This window comes from Heterodontus francisci, chromosome 3 (assembly GCF_036365525.1).
Source record: "Heterodontus francisci isolate sHetFra1 chromosome 3, sHetFra1.hap1, whole genome shotgun sequence".
NCBI lineage: Eukaryota > Metazoa > Chordata > Chondrichthyes > Heterodontiformes > Heterodontidae > Heterodontus > Heterodontus francisci.
Window position 1 is genome coordinate 136,496,718 of NC_090373.1, and position 13,632 is coordinate 136,510,349.

At 44.3% G+C, this 13,632-nt stretch overlaps 1 protein-coding gene across 4 annotated transcripts in view; it reads left to right on the plus strand.

Annotated features, from left to right (window-relative positions):
- Nucleotides 1-13,632, plus strand: part of ahi1 (Abelson helper integration site 1) — a 407,526-nt gene that overhangs the window by 360,852 nt on the left and 33,042 nt on the right. The window lies entirely within an intron of this gene.

A 13,632-nucleotide genomic window follows, 5' to 3' on the forward strand; every position in this document is an offset into this window, starting at 1 on the left:
CTGTACCTGCATGTTAACTTTCTGTGACTCATTGGCAAGGACACCCAAATTACTAGTTTCCCACCTTATAAAAAAAAACTGCTTTTCTGTTCTTCCTACCAAAGTTGTTAATTTCACACTTCCCCAGATTGTGCTCCATCTACCAACTCTTTGCCCAATCATCTAACAGGTCTATATCCCTTTGCAGCTCCTTTGTGTCCTCTGGCAGGATTTTGCATTTTGGGTCAGGACCCAATGTCGGAATCAAATGGGAGAGTGGTCACCCAGCAGCGATTTTTTTTGTTGTCCCCTGAATTGGCCAATTAGTGGTCAGAGGGCGCATTTGCCATCCAATTAAGGATGTTGGGCGGGCTTTCAAAGCTGGAGGGCCATAGGACACCCTCCAACTCAGAAGGAGCTGCAGGCTGCCTTTTAGGTAAGAGAGAGAGAACATCTCCATCTTTAAAAAAAAATGGGCACAGCTGACCTGTTCCTGACACGGGCCAACTGAAAAATTCCAGTTGGCCTCTGATACTTAGCCTTAATTGGCCTTCTGCTTACCTTAATTGACTACCTGCCACTTGTGGGTAAGTAGTCCCTCCTCTCTCAATCCTGCCTCCAAGAAAATGGTCTGGGGACGGATGGTGCCGGCAAACCATGCAGCAGCTCCATGAACCGTAACAGGAGGATCGACAACCAGCCACTGTAGCCCCTACAGCACTTGCTGTATGAAAATAAGAAATAGGAGCAGGAGTCAGCCATGCAATACACCTGCCCACATCACCACTTGCCCCCATATTGGGCCAAAAATTCAGACCCCTCCTCACAGTTTACTTTCCCACCCAACTTGTATCATCAGCAAACTTGAATATATTACACACGATCCCCTCATCTAATTCATTGATATAGGTTGCAAATAGCTGAGGCCCAAGCACTGATCACTGTGGCACTCTACTAGTTTTTGTTTTAGAACATTACAGCGCAGTACAGGCCCTTCGGCCCTCGATGTTGCGCTGACCTGTGAAACCATCTGACCTACACTATTCCATTTTCATCCATATGTCTATCCAATGACCACTTAAATGCTCTTAAAGTTGGCGAGTCTACTACTGTTGCAGGCAGGGCGTTCCACGCCCCTACTACTCTCTGAGTAAAGAAACTACCTCTGACATCTGTCCTATATCTATCACCCCTCAACTTAAAGCTATGTCCCCTCGTGTTTGCCATCACCATCCGAGGAAAAAGACTCTCACTATCCACCCTATCTAACCCTCTGATTATCTTATATGTCTCTATTAAGTCACCTCTCCTCCTCCTTCTCTCCAACGAAAACAACCTTAAGTCCCTCAGCGTTTCCTCGTAAGACCTTCCCTCCATACCAGGCAACATCCTAGTAAATCTCCTCTGCACCCTTTCCATAGCTTCCACATCCTTCCTAGAATGCGGTGACCAGAACTGCACGCAATACTCCAGGTGCGGTCTCACCAGAGTTTTGTGCAGCTGCAGCATGACCTTTTGGCTCCGAAACTCGATCCCCCTACTAATAAAAGCTAACACACCATATGCCTTCTTAACAGCCCTATTAACCTGGGTAGCAACCTTCAGGGATTTATGCACCTGGACACCAAGATCTCTCTGTTCATCTACACTACCAAGAATCTTCCCATTAGCCCAGTACTCTGCATTCCTGTTACTCCTTCCAAAGTGAATCACCTCGCACTTTTCCGCATTAAACTCCATTTGCCATCTCTCAGCCCAGCTCTGCAGCCTATCTATGTCCCTCTGTACCCTACAACATCCTTCGGCACTATCCACAACTCCATCGACCTTAGTGTCATCCGCAAATTTACTAACCCACCCTTCTACACCCTCTTCCAGGTCATTTATAAAAATGACAAACAGCAGTGGCCCCAAAACAGATCCTTGCGGTACACCACTCGTAACTAAACTCCAGGATGAACATTTGCCATCAACCACCACCCTCTGTCTTCTTTCAGCTAGCCAATTTCTGATCCAAAGCTCTAATTCACCTTCAACCCCATACATCCGTATTTTCTGCAATAGCCTACCATGGGGAACCTTATCAAATGCCTTACTGAAATCCATATACACCACATCCACTGCTTTACCCTCATCCACCTGTTTGGTCACCTTCTCGAAAAACTCAATAAGGTTTGTGAGGCACGACCTACCCTTCACAAAACCGTGCTGACTATCGCTAATGAACTTATTCTTTTCAAGATGATTATAAATCCTGTCTCTTATAACCTTTTCCAACATTTTACGCACAACCGAAGTAAGGCTCACAGGTCTATAATTACCAGGGCTGTCTCTACTCCCCTTCTTGAACAAGGGGACAACATTTGCTATCCTCCAGTCTTCCGGCACTATTCCTGTCGACAATGACGACATAAAGATCAAGGACAAAGGCTCTGCAATCTCCTCCCTAGCTTCCCAGAGAATCCTAGGATAAATCCCATCTGGCCCAGGGGACTTATCTATTTTCACACTTTCCAAAATTGCTAACACCTCCTCCTTGTGAACCTCAATCCCATCTAGCCTAGTAGCCTGAATCTCAGTATTCTCCTCGACAACATTTTCTTTCTCTACTGTAAATACTGACACAAAATATTCATTTAACACTTCCCCTACCTCCTCTGATTCCACACACAACTTCCCACTACTATCCTTGATTGGCCCTAATCTAACTCTAGTCATTCTTTTATTCCTGATATACCTATAGAAAGCCTTAGGGTTTTCCCTGATCCTATCCGCCAATGACTTCTCGTGTCCTCTCCTTGTTCGTCTTAGCTCTCCCTAGTTAACCCTGACATCCTGAAAATGACATATTTGTTCCCACTCTCTTTTTGTCGATTGATCTCAATCCATGCTAATCTATTACCCCCAACTCCACGAGCCCTGATTTTTTGTAACAACCTCTTATGTGGCACTTTATCAAATACCTTCTGAAAATGCAATATACTACATCCACTGGTTTCCCCCTTATCTACCCTGCTAGTTACACCCTCAAAAAACCTGCAATACATTTGCCAAACACTATTTCCTCTTCATAAAACTGTGCTGATTCTGCCTAATCATATTGTGGATTTTCCAAGTTCTCTGTTGTCACATCCATTATAACAGATTCCAGCATTTTCTGATGAAAGGTTACAGACCCGAAATGTTAACTTTGCATCTCTCTCCACAGATGCTGCCAGACCTGCTCAGTATTTCCAGCACTTTTTGTTTTTGTTCCAGCATTTTCCTTATTGATATGATGAAAGAAAAATACTACGGATGCTGGAAATCTGAAATAAAAACAAGAAATGCTGGAAATACTCAGCAGGTCTGGCAGCATCTGTGGAGAGAGAAGCAGAGTTAACATTTCAGGTCAGTGACCATTCTTCAGAACTAGCAAATATTGGAAATGTAAAAGGTTATAAGCAAGTAAAGCGGGGGTGGGGCAAGAGATAACAAAGGAGAAGATGTAAATAGGACAAGGTCACAGAATAGCTGACCAGAAGGTCGTGGAGCAAAGGCAAACAATATGTTAATGGTGTGTTGAAAGACAAAGCATTAGTACAGATAGGGTGTTAATGAACTGAAAATGATATGTCTTCCTTTTTCCTCAACCGAGGATTCCCCCGCCCCCCCCCCCCTCCCACCCACTGTGGTTGACAGGGCCCTCAACCGTATCCAGCCCATTTCCCGCACCTCGACCCTCACCCCTTCCCCTCCCTCCCAGAACCACGACAGGGTTCCCCTTGTCCTCACTTTCCACCCCATCAGCCTCCATATCCAAAGGATCATCCTCCGCCATTTCCGCCACCTCCAGCATGCCACTACCAAATGCATCTTCTCCTCCCTTCCCCTGTCAGCATTCCGAAGGGATCGTTCCCTCCTTGACACCCTGGTCCACTCCTCCATTACCCCCACCACCTCGTCCCCTTCCCATGGCACCTTCCCCTGCAGTCGCAGGAGGTGTAACACCTGCCCATTTACCTCCTCTCTCCTCACTATCCCAGGCCCCAAACACTCCTTTCAGGTGAAGCAGCGATTTACTTGTACTTCTTTCAATTTAGTATATTGTATTCGCTGCTCACAATGTGGTCTCCTCTACATTAGGGAGACCAAACGCAGACTGGGTGACCGCTTTGCGGAACACCTCTGCTCAGTCCGCAAGCAGGACACCGAGCTTCCGGTTGCTTGCCATTTCAACACTCCCCCCTGCTCTCATGCTCACATCTCTGTCCTGGAATTGCTGCAGTGTTCCAGTGAACATCAACACAAGCTCGAGGAACAGCATCTCGTTTACCGATTAGGCACACTACAGCCTGCCGGACTGAACATTGAGTTCAATAATTTCAGAGCATGACATTTTACTTTTATTTTTAGTTATTTTTTTCTTTTTCCTTTTTTTTTCTGTGTTTATTTTAATTTATTTCATCTTCATTTGTTCTGTTTGCTTACCCACTGTTTTTTTTTCATGTTTGTACTTGCGGCTGTCCGTTAACACCCTATCTGTACTAATGCTTTGTCTTTCAACACACCATTAATATATTGTTTGCCTTTGCTCCATGACCTTCTGGTCAGCTATTCTGTGACCTTGTCCTATTTACACCTTCTCCTTTGTTATCTCTTGCCCCACCCCTGCTTTACTTGCTTATATCCTATTACATTTCTAATATTTGCCAGTACTGATGCAGGGTCACTGACCTGAAATGTTAACTCTGCTTCTCTCTCCACAGATGCTGCCAGACCTGCTGAGTATTTCCAGCATTTCTTGTTTTCCTTATTGATATCAGGCTAACTAGCTTATAGTTCCCTGTGTTCTCAGTCCTTCATTTCTTGAATAGTGGGGTTACATTTTCTACCTTCCAATCCTGGGTTATTCTGGAATCTCGGCAATTTTGGAAGTTCAAAACCAATGCATCACTATCCGTCTTCCACCTCTTTAAAACCTTTGGGTGTAGGCCAGCAGATCCAGGGGAATTGTTGGCTTTTAGTCCCGTTAATTTCTCCAGTGCTTTTTCTTTACTAATATTAATGACTTCAAATTCCTCACTTTCATTAGCCCCTTGGTTTCCCACAATTTGTCATATATTCTTTGTGTCTTCTATTGTGGAGACAGGCAGAAGATATTTGTTTAACATCTCTGCCATTTCCTTATTCTCCATTAAAGTTTGTCCTGCCTCGACCTCTTAAGGGACCTATGTTTACTTTCAGTAATCTCTTTCTTTCATCCTGCTCTTACAATCTTTTTATGTTTCCTACTAGTTTACTCTTATTCTATTTTTCTCCCTTTTTATTCATTTCTTGGTCATCCTTCACTAATTTTTCAAGCTCTCCCAATCTTCAGGCTTGCTACTGTTTTTCGTAACATTGTAAGCTGCTCCTTTTAATCTAATACTATCCTTAACTTCTCTGGTTAGTCATGGCTTTACCACCTTTCCAGTGAAGTTTTTATTCCTCAATGGAATGTATATTCATTGAGAATTCTGAACTATTTCTTCAAATGTTTGCCATTGCTTATCTACCATCATATCTTTGAATCTCATTTTCCAATCTACCTTAGCCAACTCACCCCCATACCTCTGTATTTGTCTTTGTCTTTGTTTAAAGATCCTGGTTTCAAACTTAACCACATCACTATCAAATGTAATATTTGCATGCTCCTCTAATTTCCTGATTGGTCTACCTTAATCTCATCCTTCATTATCAAGGCAACCCCACCTCATTTTCCCTTTAGACTATCTTTCGTAAAAGCACCTGGCTGCAAAATTCAGCTCAATAACTACCATATTTTTGGTGTTATGGGTGCTGTAAGGATGCAAAATGGCATCTGCATGAGCTGTACTGGACATCTGTGAAGTTATTAGTGCGGGCATTATGAACATATGCCAGAAGTATACAGAATAGGCAGTGATATCAGTCAGTGTCTAATGCTGATTTGACACCAGTGGTACCATTTACGAACTCAGCGCTCCAGCTAACATCAATCTTAGTTTAGTTTAAAGGTTAGAGATACAGCACTGAAACAGGCCCTTCGGCCCACCGAGTCTGTGCCGACCATCAACCACCCATTTATACTAATCCTACGCTAATTCCATATTCCTACCACATCCCCACCCCTCCCTATATTTCCCTTACACCTACCTATATTAGGGGCAATTTTATAATGGCCAATTAACCTATCAACTAGCAAGTCTTTGGCATGTGGGAGGAAACCGGAGCACCCGGAGGAAACCCACGCAGACACAGGGAGAACTTGCAAACTCCACACAGGCAGTACCCAGAATTGAACCCGAGTCGTTGGAGCTGTGAGGCTGCGGTGCTAACCACTGCGCCACATAGCTTGGCATGAGTTCAGTGGCAAGAGGGAGCCCCTCCCCACCAGCGCTATTTAAAGGGATCATCAACTAATTTCAGGTTGGTTGCTGATTGATTTCTACTGGCTCTGGTTCAGTTGGTAGAAGTACTGTGGATTTTCTACTGCTATTTATAGTTGGTGAAGTCTACAGAAATTAGTGTTGTTAATGGTTAAGGCCTTGGTTCTGACTTCAAGGGTTCTTACTCCCAGTCATGGGTGCTGTAGTTACCACCCTCCTTGGCCTGCAGCCTGTCAGGGAGATCAAGCAGAGACAATGCAGAGGACAAGTTGTTGATGGGCACCTGGGGTCTTCCGGGAGCAACCTCACATCAACCTTAGCGAGGAACAGTGCGTACGATGTCTCTGTTATATGAAGGGGGTGCTCACTGAAGTCTGCCACCTCTTGCCGGCCAACTTGCAGCCTCAGAGCAGATCGAGGATGGCATTGCACTGACTAAACTTATTTGCATTGGGATCCTCCAAGCTGGCGCAGGCAATATCTCTTACATCTGCCAGTTTGACATCCACTGCTGTATGAGGGAGGTGACTGATGCTGTATATGCTAGGAGAGGGGAGTACATTGCATTTTCTCTAGCCAGAGAGAAGCAGACAAAGTGTGCACGTAACTTTGCCAGCATATTGGGCTTCTCTATGGTGCAGCGTGCCATTGGCTGCACATGTATGGCTTTGCAGGCGCTGTGGCTAAATGCAGAGATATACCACAACCACACAGCATTCTACCAGTGCGGAAGACGTCTCTGCTGCAATGGTCTGAGCAATTTATGGATATCTAGGCTTGCTGAAGTTGACACATTCCCGACTGATCTGCAAAGCAGTCAAACTATTCTCTAAGGTACTACACAGGGTGGCCATGAACTCCTCCAGTAGGCCGGAAAACTACTCCATATTCTGGCAATCTGTCCACCATTCACTCATGTAGGTGTGACACTCTGAAAACATTCTTCTTTTATAACCAGGACCTGAGAGAAATCTCCAGAATCTGCAGGAGCTAATATCTGATAATGCTCATGGATTTTGAGCTTGTCATTGCTGCATCCTAGTGCTCAGTCTGCCATTCTCTATTTCCTCTCCTCAGTATCTAGGGTCTCTGAGCGCACAAACTGGGCCATTACTTGAGGAACCAGGTTTGGTTTTTTTTAACTGCAGCGTAATATTTTTAAGAATTTCTATATTATTCATTTGAAGTACAAACTTGTGTGGAAAATAATAACCACCGAGGATGTTTGTGGCCAGTGTTGTATCAACATTAGCCATGTCATTGCTTACGATCTAACGTGGTTAAATACTCCTGCCTGCCACCTCATTGCTTAACGTTAAGATACTAGAACCTCAGTCCGTTTTGTTGTTGGGAGTGAGTCATATCACACACGCTTACCCAGGCACACACTCGCTCTGTCTCAGCTGAAACTGCTCAATTTAGTTTCAGTGATAGTACATACTGTGAGTAAGCACTTCCACTTCTGGGGAGATTCCTGGAATAATGCACCTATGATGAAAAGGTTTCCCATGAAGTAGCAGAAAAGGAATCGAAATGTGTTAAAGAGAGAAAGGGGGTGATGGAGCAGGTGGAGAGAGAAGTTGATGTGTAGAGAGAGAGGCAAGGAAAAAAAAAGAAAGCAAAATCCAAAGAGGAAGGGCCTAGCAAAGGTCACTCATGAGAAGGAAGAGCCGCATAAAGGTGGCATGACAGGAATAAGTAGCTGGGAGTGGAAACTGGTCAAGGGGTGGGGCATTTAATTCTGCTGTTCCTGTCAGCAACACCCTTCATGAGCGGTCGGAGACTTGAAACAATAAGAGAACATCATGCTGTTATGATATTTTTGTAATACCTTCACTTCATGTTCTCAGGCCTTTTTCTAATAATAATGTTTGTCCCCACATGAATATCAACAAAGGCTCCCTTATGCATTCCACTTAATACTCTTTCTATCCTCATATCTGTCACTTATCCTGGCCCCAGGAAAACAGCACAGCAGCACTCTGTTTTTTTCTTGCTATAAAGTTCTTTGTCTGCTGTGGAGGTTCCAGCAAATAACATGGTTCAATTTACCACTCTCTTCCAGAACTGCTTTCTCTGCCTCACTGCTGCAATTCTGACCCAGATGTGTTGATATTCGAGTTCAAACCAATTTCTTTGTCTTCTTGCACTTTCTCCTTTTGTTCAGCAGTGGTGTTCCCTGGGTGGAACCCTCATCTTTGCAGTCAGTAAAGCTTCTGTCTAGCTCAATGGCAGATATTAGTTAGCAGCATGAAAGCTATTCTTAACATGCTTCAGGGGAAGAAGTGTGGAAAGGGCAGTTTTCATAAAAACCTCATATTTTGTATATTTTTAAAAAGCTTACAATTACTCACCACCTTCACCAACCTTGCAACTAACAGCGAGCATTTGACTCAGCAGTAGCATTTCTGCCTCTGAGTAAGAGAGTGCAGGGTTCAAACCCCACTCCCAGTGAACAGAGACTGGAGATACTCTGGGATACTCATATCTGATGGGTGTGGGTGTCCACACCCTGTTACGCAGATTGGGGAGTCCATGAAACCCTTCCAGCATATAGGACTAACCACCCTATTGGCTGGTATAAAGGTGGTGATGACCATGGAAGGAACATTCATGTCACGGCAAGAAGGAAAAAAACAAACAACCCGAGACAGCTAACTATAGGCCAGAATTTTATGCCCCACCCCCGGGAGCGGACTAGATGGAAGTGGGGGGGAGGGGGTAAAATTGAGTGGGAGGTGGGGGCTGCCATTCCCATCTCCTACCTGCCTCCGCTGCCATTTTACCTGCAGTGGGAGAGGTTGAAAACAACCCACCCATCCCAGGCCAGATGAAGCCATTAAGTGGCCAATTAATTGCCACTTTAGGGCCTCCTCCCACCACTGCTGATATTTTACCAGTGGTGACCAGACACTTCACCACCTAGGAAACCACCCAATTAAACCTGGTAGCCTCCTTGTGAATGGGGGGTGTGGCCCTCCTGATCTGGCACCCTGTGACCCAAGGATGACCCCACCCGCGACAGAAACTACCCCTGATGAAGCACCTCCCCTTCCCCTTCTAATCGACCCCCAACCCCTGGCTGGGGCCCAGCCAATTTTCCCCAGCGAGGCCCAAAACCCCACTCATCTTTCGGTGCCAGCATCCATGGTCCTCTTCTGGTTGGGTGCAATCCCAGCAGTGGTCACTGCTCCCTGTGGCACTGCTGGGACTGAGGAGCTGCCGGTCTTCTGATTGGCTGGCAGCTCCTGGAGTGTGATTTCCTACCTCAGAGGGGCTGAAGTCCCGCATAGGGCCAATTAAGGATCTGGGCCATTGCAAAATTGCTGTGCGGCTTCCAGGCCTGGCGAAGGTGGCCTCGCCCCTGACTTTTCAGTCAGTGAGCGGGGCCTCTGCTGCCACGTAAAATTCTAGTTATAAAATCTGGTGTCAACTCGCCACGGACATAACTCGCTTGTGATTATAAAGATTCTTTTGCTTTGCATAAGGCTTGCTTGGAATGTTCCATTTACTTTTTTTAACCTTTATAACATTTTTTTTACGTTTCCCTGGCATCCTAGCCTCATTTTCTACTGTAGCTGTTTTGATCAACCCCTGAACACTGTTGCAGGAATTCCATTAGCCATTGCAAAACATTATAAGACTTGGAGCAGTAAGCCTTGCTTGTTATTTGGATGTTGTCAGTTTCTACCTTGTGCTTGGATGTATCAAAACCCAGGGTTAGTGGAGTTTAGCTTTTTTCATCGTTACTGACATGTAATACTTTCTCACTGGAAAGTAGCATTGAATTGTAGAGGAGTCTGCAGTTCTTCATGCTGCAAGTTCATAATGATCTTAAATGGCTAAAGAAGGAGTGATAATTCAAAAAGAAATACTTGCATTTATATTGCACTTTTTCCAACCACAGGACGACCTAAAGCACCTTTGCACCAATTAAATACTTATGAGGTGTAGTCAATGTTGTAATGTAGAAAACGCGATGGCCATTTTTCACATGGCAAGCTCCCAGGAACAGCAATACGATAATGACCAGATAATCTGTTTCTTGTGATGTTGATTGAGTGATAAATATTGGTCATGACACCAGGAATAATTCCACTGCTCTTCTTCAAAATAGTGCTTGGGATCATTTACATTCAATTGAGAGGGCAGACAGGGCCTCATTTTATACAATAGAATCATAGAATGGTTACAGCACAGAAGGAGGCCATTTGGCCCATCGTGTCTGTGCTGGCTCTCTGCAAGAGAAACTCACCACTACTTCACCCTATCCCCATAGCCCTGCAAATTTATTCTCTTCAGGTGCTTATCCAAGACTCTTTTGAAAGCTACAATTGAATCTGCCTCCACCACACTCTCAGGCATTCTAGATCCTAACCACTCGCTACGTAAAAATGTTGCTGTTGGTTCTTTTTCCATTCACCTTAAATCAGTGGCCTCTGGTTCTCAACACTTCTATCAAATTTCCTCTCAATCTTCTCTTCTCGAAGGAGAACAACCCCAGCTTCTCCAGTCTACCCACGTAACTGAAGGCTCTCATTCTTGGAGTCATTCTTGTAAATCTTTCCTGCATCCTCTTTAAAGCCTTCACATCCTTCCTCAAGTGTGATCCCCAGAATTGAAGACAATCCTCCCAGTTGAGACTGAACCAGAGGTTTATAAAGGTTCATCATAACTTCCTTGCTTTTGTACTTTCTGCCTCTTTATAAAACCCAGGATCCTGTATATCTTTTTAACCACTTTCTCAATCTCCCCTGCCACCTTCAACAACTTGTACACACATGCCTCCAGGTCTCTCTGTTCCTGCACCCCTTTTAGAATTATACCCTTTATTTTATATTGTCTCTCCTTGTTCTTCCTACCAAAATGTATCACTTCACATTTCTCTGCACTGAATTTCATCTGCCTCTTGTCTGCCCATTCCACTAGCTTGTCTGTGTCCTCTATGTATTGAAGTCTATCTGTGTCCTCCTCACAGTTCACAATACATCCAACTTTTGTGTTATCTGCTAATTTTGAAATTGTGCCCTGTACAGCCAAGTCTAGGTCATTCATATATATCAAAAAGCAGTTGCCCTAGTATGGGGCACCTAGCTGGGTCACCCCACTGTATATATTCCTCCAATACAATAAACAACCGTCCATCATTACTCTCTGTTTCCTGTCAGTCAGCTAATTTTCTATCTATGCTGCCACTTTCCCTTTTATTCCATGGGCTTCAAATTTGCTGGCAAGCTAATAATGTGGCAACACAAAAGCAAAATACTGCGGATACTGGAATCTAAATGAAAATAAAATGTTGGAAATACTCAGCAGGTCAGGCAACATGTATGTTGTGAAGAGGACAAAAGGAGCTTGCAGACTGATACAGGTTGAGTGAGTGGGAAAAATCTAGCAGATAGAGTATAATGTGGGAAAATGTGAAGTTGTTCACTTGGTAGGAAGAATAAAAAAGCAGAGTATTACTTAAACGGAGAACGACTGCAGAACTCCGAGGTGCAGATGGATCTAGGTGTTCCAGTGCTTGAGTCACAAAAAGTTAGTATACAGGTATAGCATTTAATAAGAAGGTTCATGGTATGCTATCCATTAGAGAGGAATTGAAAATAAAAGTAAGGATAGTCATTTAGTAGTACAGAACTTGAGTATTGCTGAAAATAGAGACATGTTTTCAAAGCTTTTCGTCATGCACTCATCAGGACAATCACAAGACTAACCAATATAAGGGAAAATAACAACTTATAGCATAAGAGAGTGCTGATTGGTTGGCAAGTGAACTCTGATTGATAGAGGCATTGCCATGGTGAATGCACCAGTTTACTGTGACTGACCGTAAACTGCCAAGCTTTGTTTAAAATTTAAACCAGGCAGTTTGACTCTGGTCAAGGCATTGCCCTGAGGAATGAACCAGCGAATGACTGTCACTTATTTTGTTCAGCTGAAACAGGCGCAATGTTTGTACATATTCTTTCTGTCTGCAAAGAACAGGGCCCCTGTGTATGAAAATATGTAGCTTCCAGTACGTGCAAATGCACCACACTGCGAGCCCTACTGACAGTCTTAAATTGGTTGTCAGCATAATTCTTAGCACACTATGAATTATTTAGCAAATGTCGTCCAATCGCAGAATCACATCTAATTTGTTGGACATTGTGTTTTGAGTTTTGCAAGCATGGGCTGGTTGGGTACAGCCCGTACCTTGCCCGTTGCAAACAGCTGCTTCTGCTGCAAGATGAAAATCTTCAACAACATGTCTCTATTTTCAGCAATACAAAAGTAAGGATGTTATGCTTCTGTTATACAGGGCATTGGTGAGACCACATCTTGAATCATGTGTGCCGTTTTGGTCTCCCTATTTAAGGAAGGATGTAAATGCATTGGAGGCGGTTCAGAGGAGGTTTACTAGATTGGTATCTGGAATGAGCGGGTTGTCTTATGAGGAAAGGTTGGATAGACTGGGCTTGCTTTCACTGGAGTTTAGAAGAATGAGGGAAGACTTGATTGAAGTATATAAGATCTTGATCGGTCTTGACAAGGTGGATGTGGAAAGGATGTTTCTTCTTGTGAGGAGTCCAGAACTAGGGGGCACTGTTTTAAAATTAGGGGTCGTCCTTTTAGGCCGGAGATGAGGAGAAATTTTTTCTCTGAGGGTTGTGCGACTTTGGAACTCTGCCTCAGAAGGTGGTGGAGGCAGGGTCATTGAATAATTGTAAGGCGGGGTAGATAGTTTCTTGTTAGGCTCATCAGGGGTAGATGGGAGTGTGGAATTCGCGACACAAATAGATCAGCCATGATCTTATTGAATGGCAGAGCAGGCTAGAGGGGCTGAATGGCCTCCTTCTCCTAATCAGTATGTTCGTATGTAACATCTGTGGAGAAAGAAACAGAGTTAACATTTCAGGATGATGAATTCAGGTCATCGACCTAAAATGTTAACTATTTAGAATCATAGAGAGATACAGCACTGAAATAGGCCCTTCGGCCCACCGAGTCTGTGCCATCCAACAGCCACCCATTTATACTAATCCTACATTAACCCCATATTTCCTACCACATCCCCACCTTCCCTCAATTCTCCTACCACCTATCTACACTAGGGGCAATTTACAATGGCCAATTTACCTAGCAATCTGCAAGTCTTTGGCTGTGGGAGGAAACTGGAGCACCCGGTGAAAACCCACGCGGTCACAGGGAGAACTTGCAAACTCCGCACAGGCAGTACCCAGAACCGAACCCGGGTCACTGGTGCTGTGAGGCTGCGGTG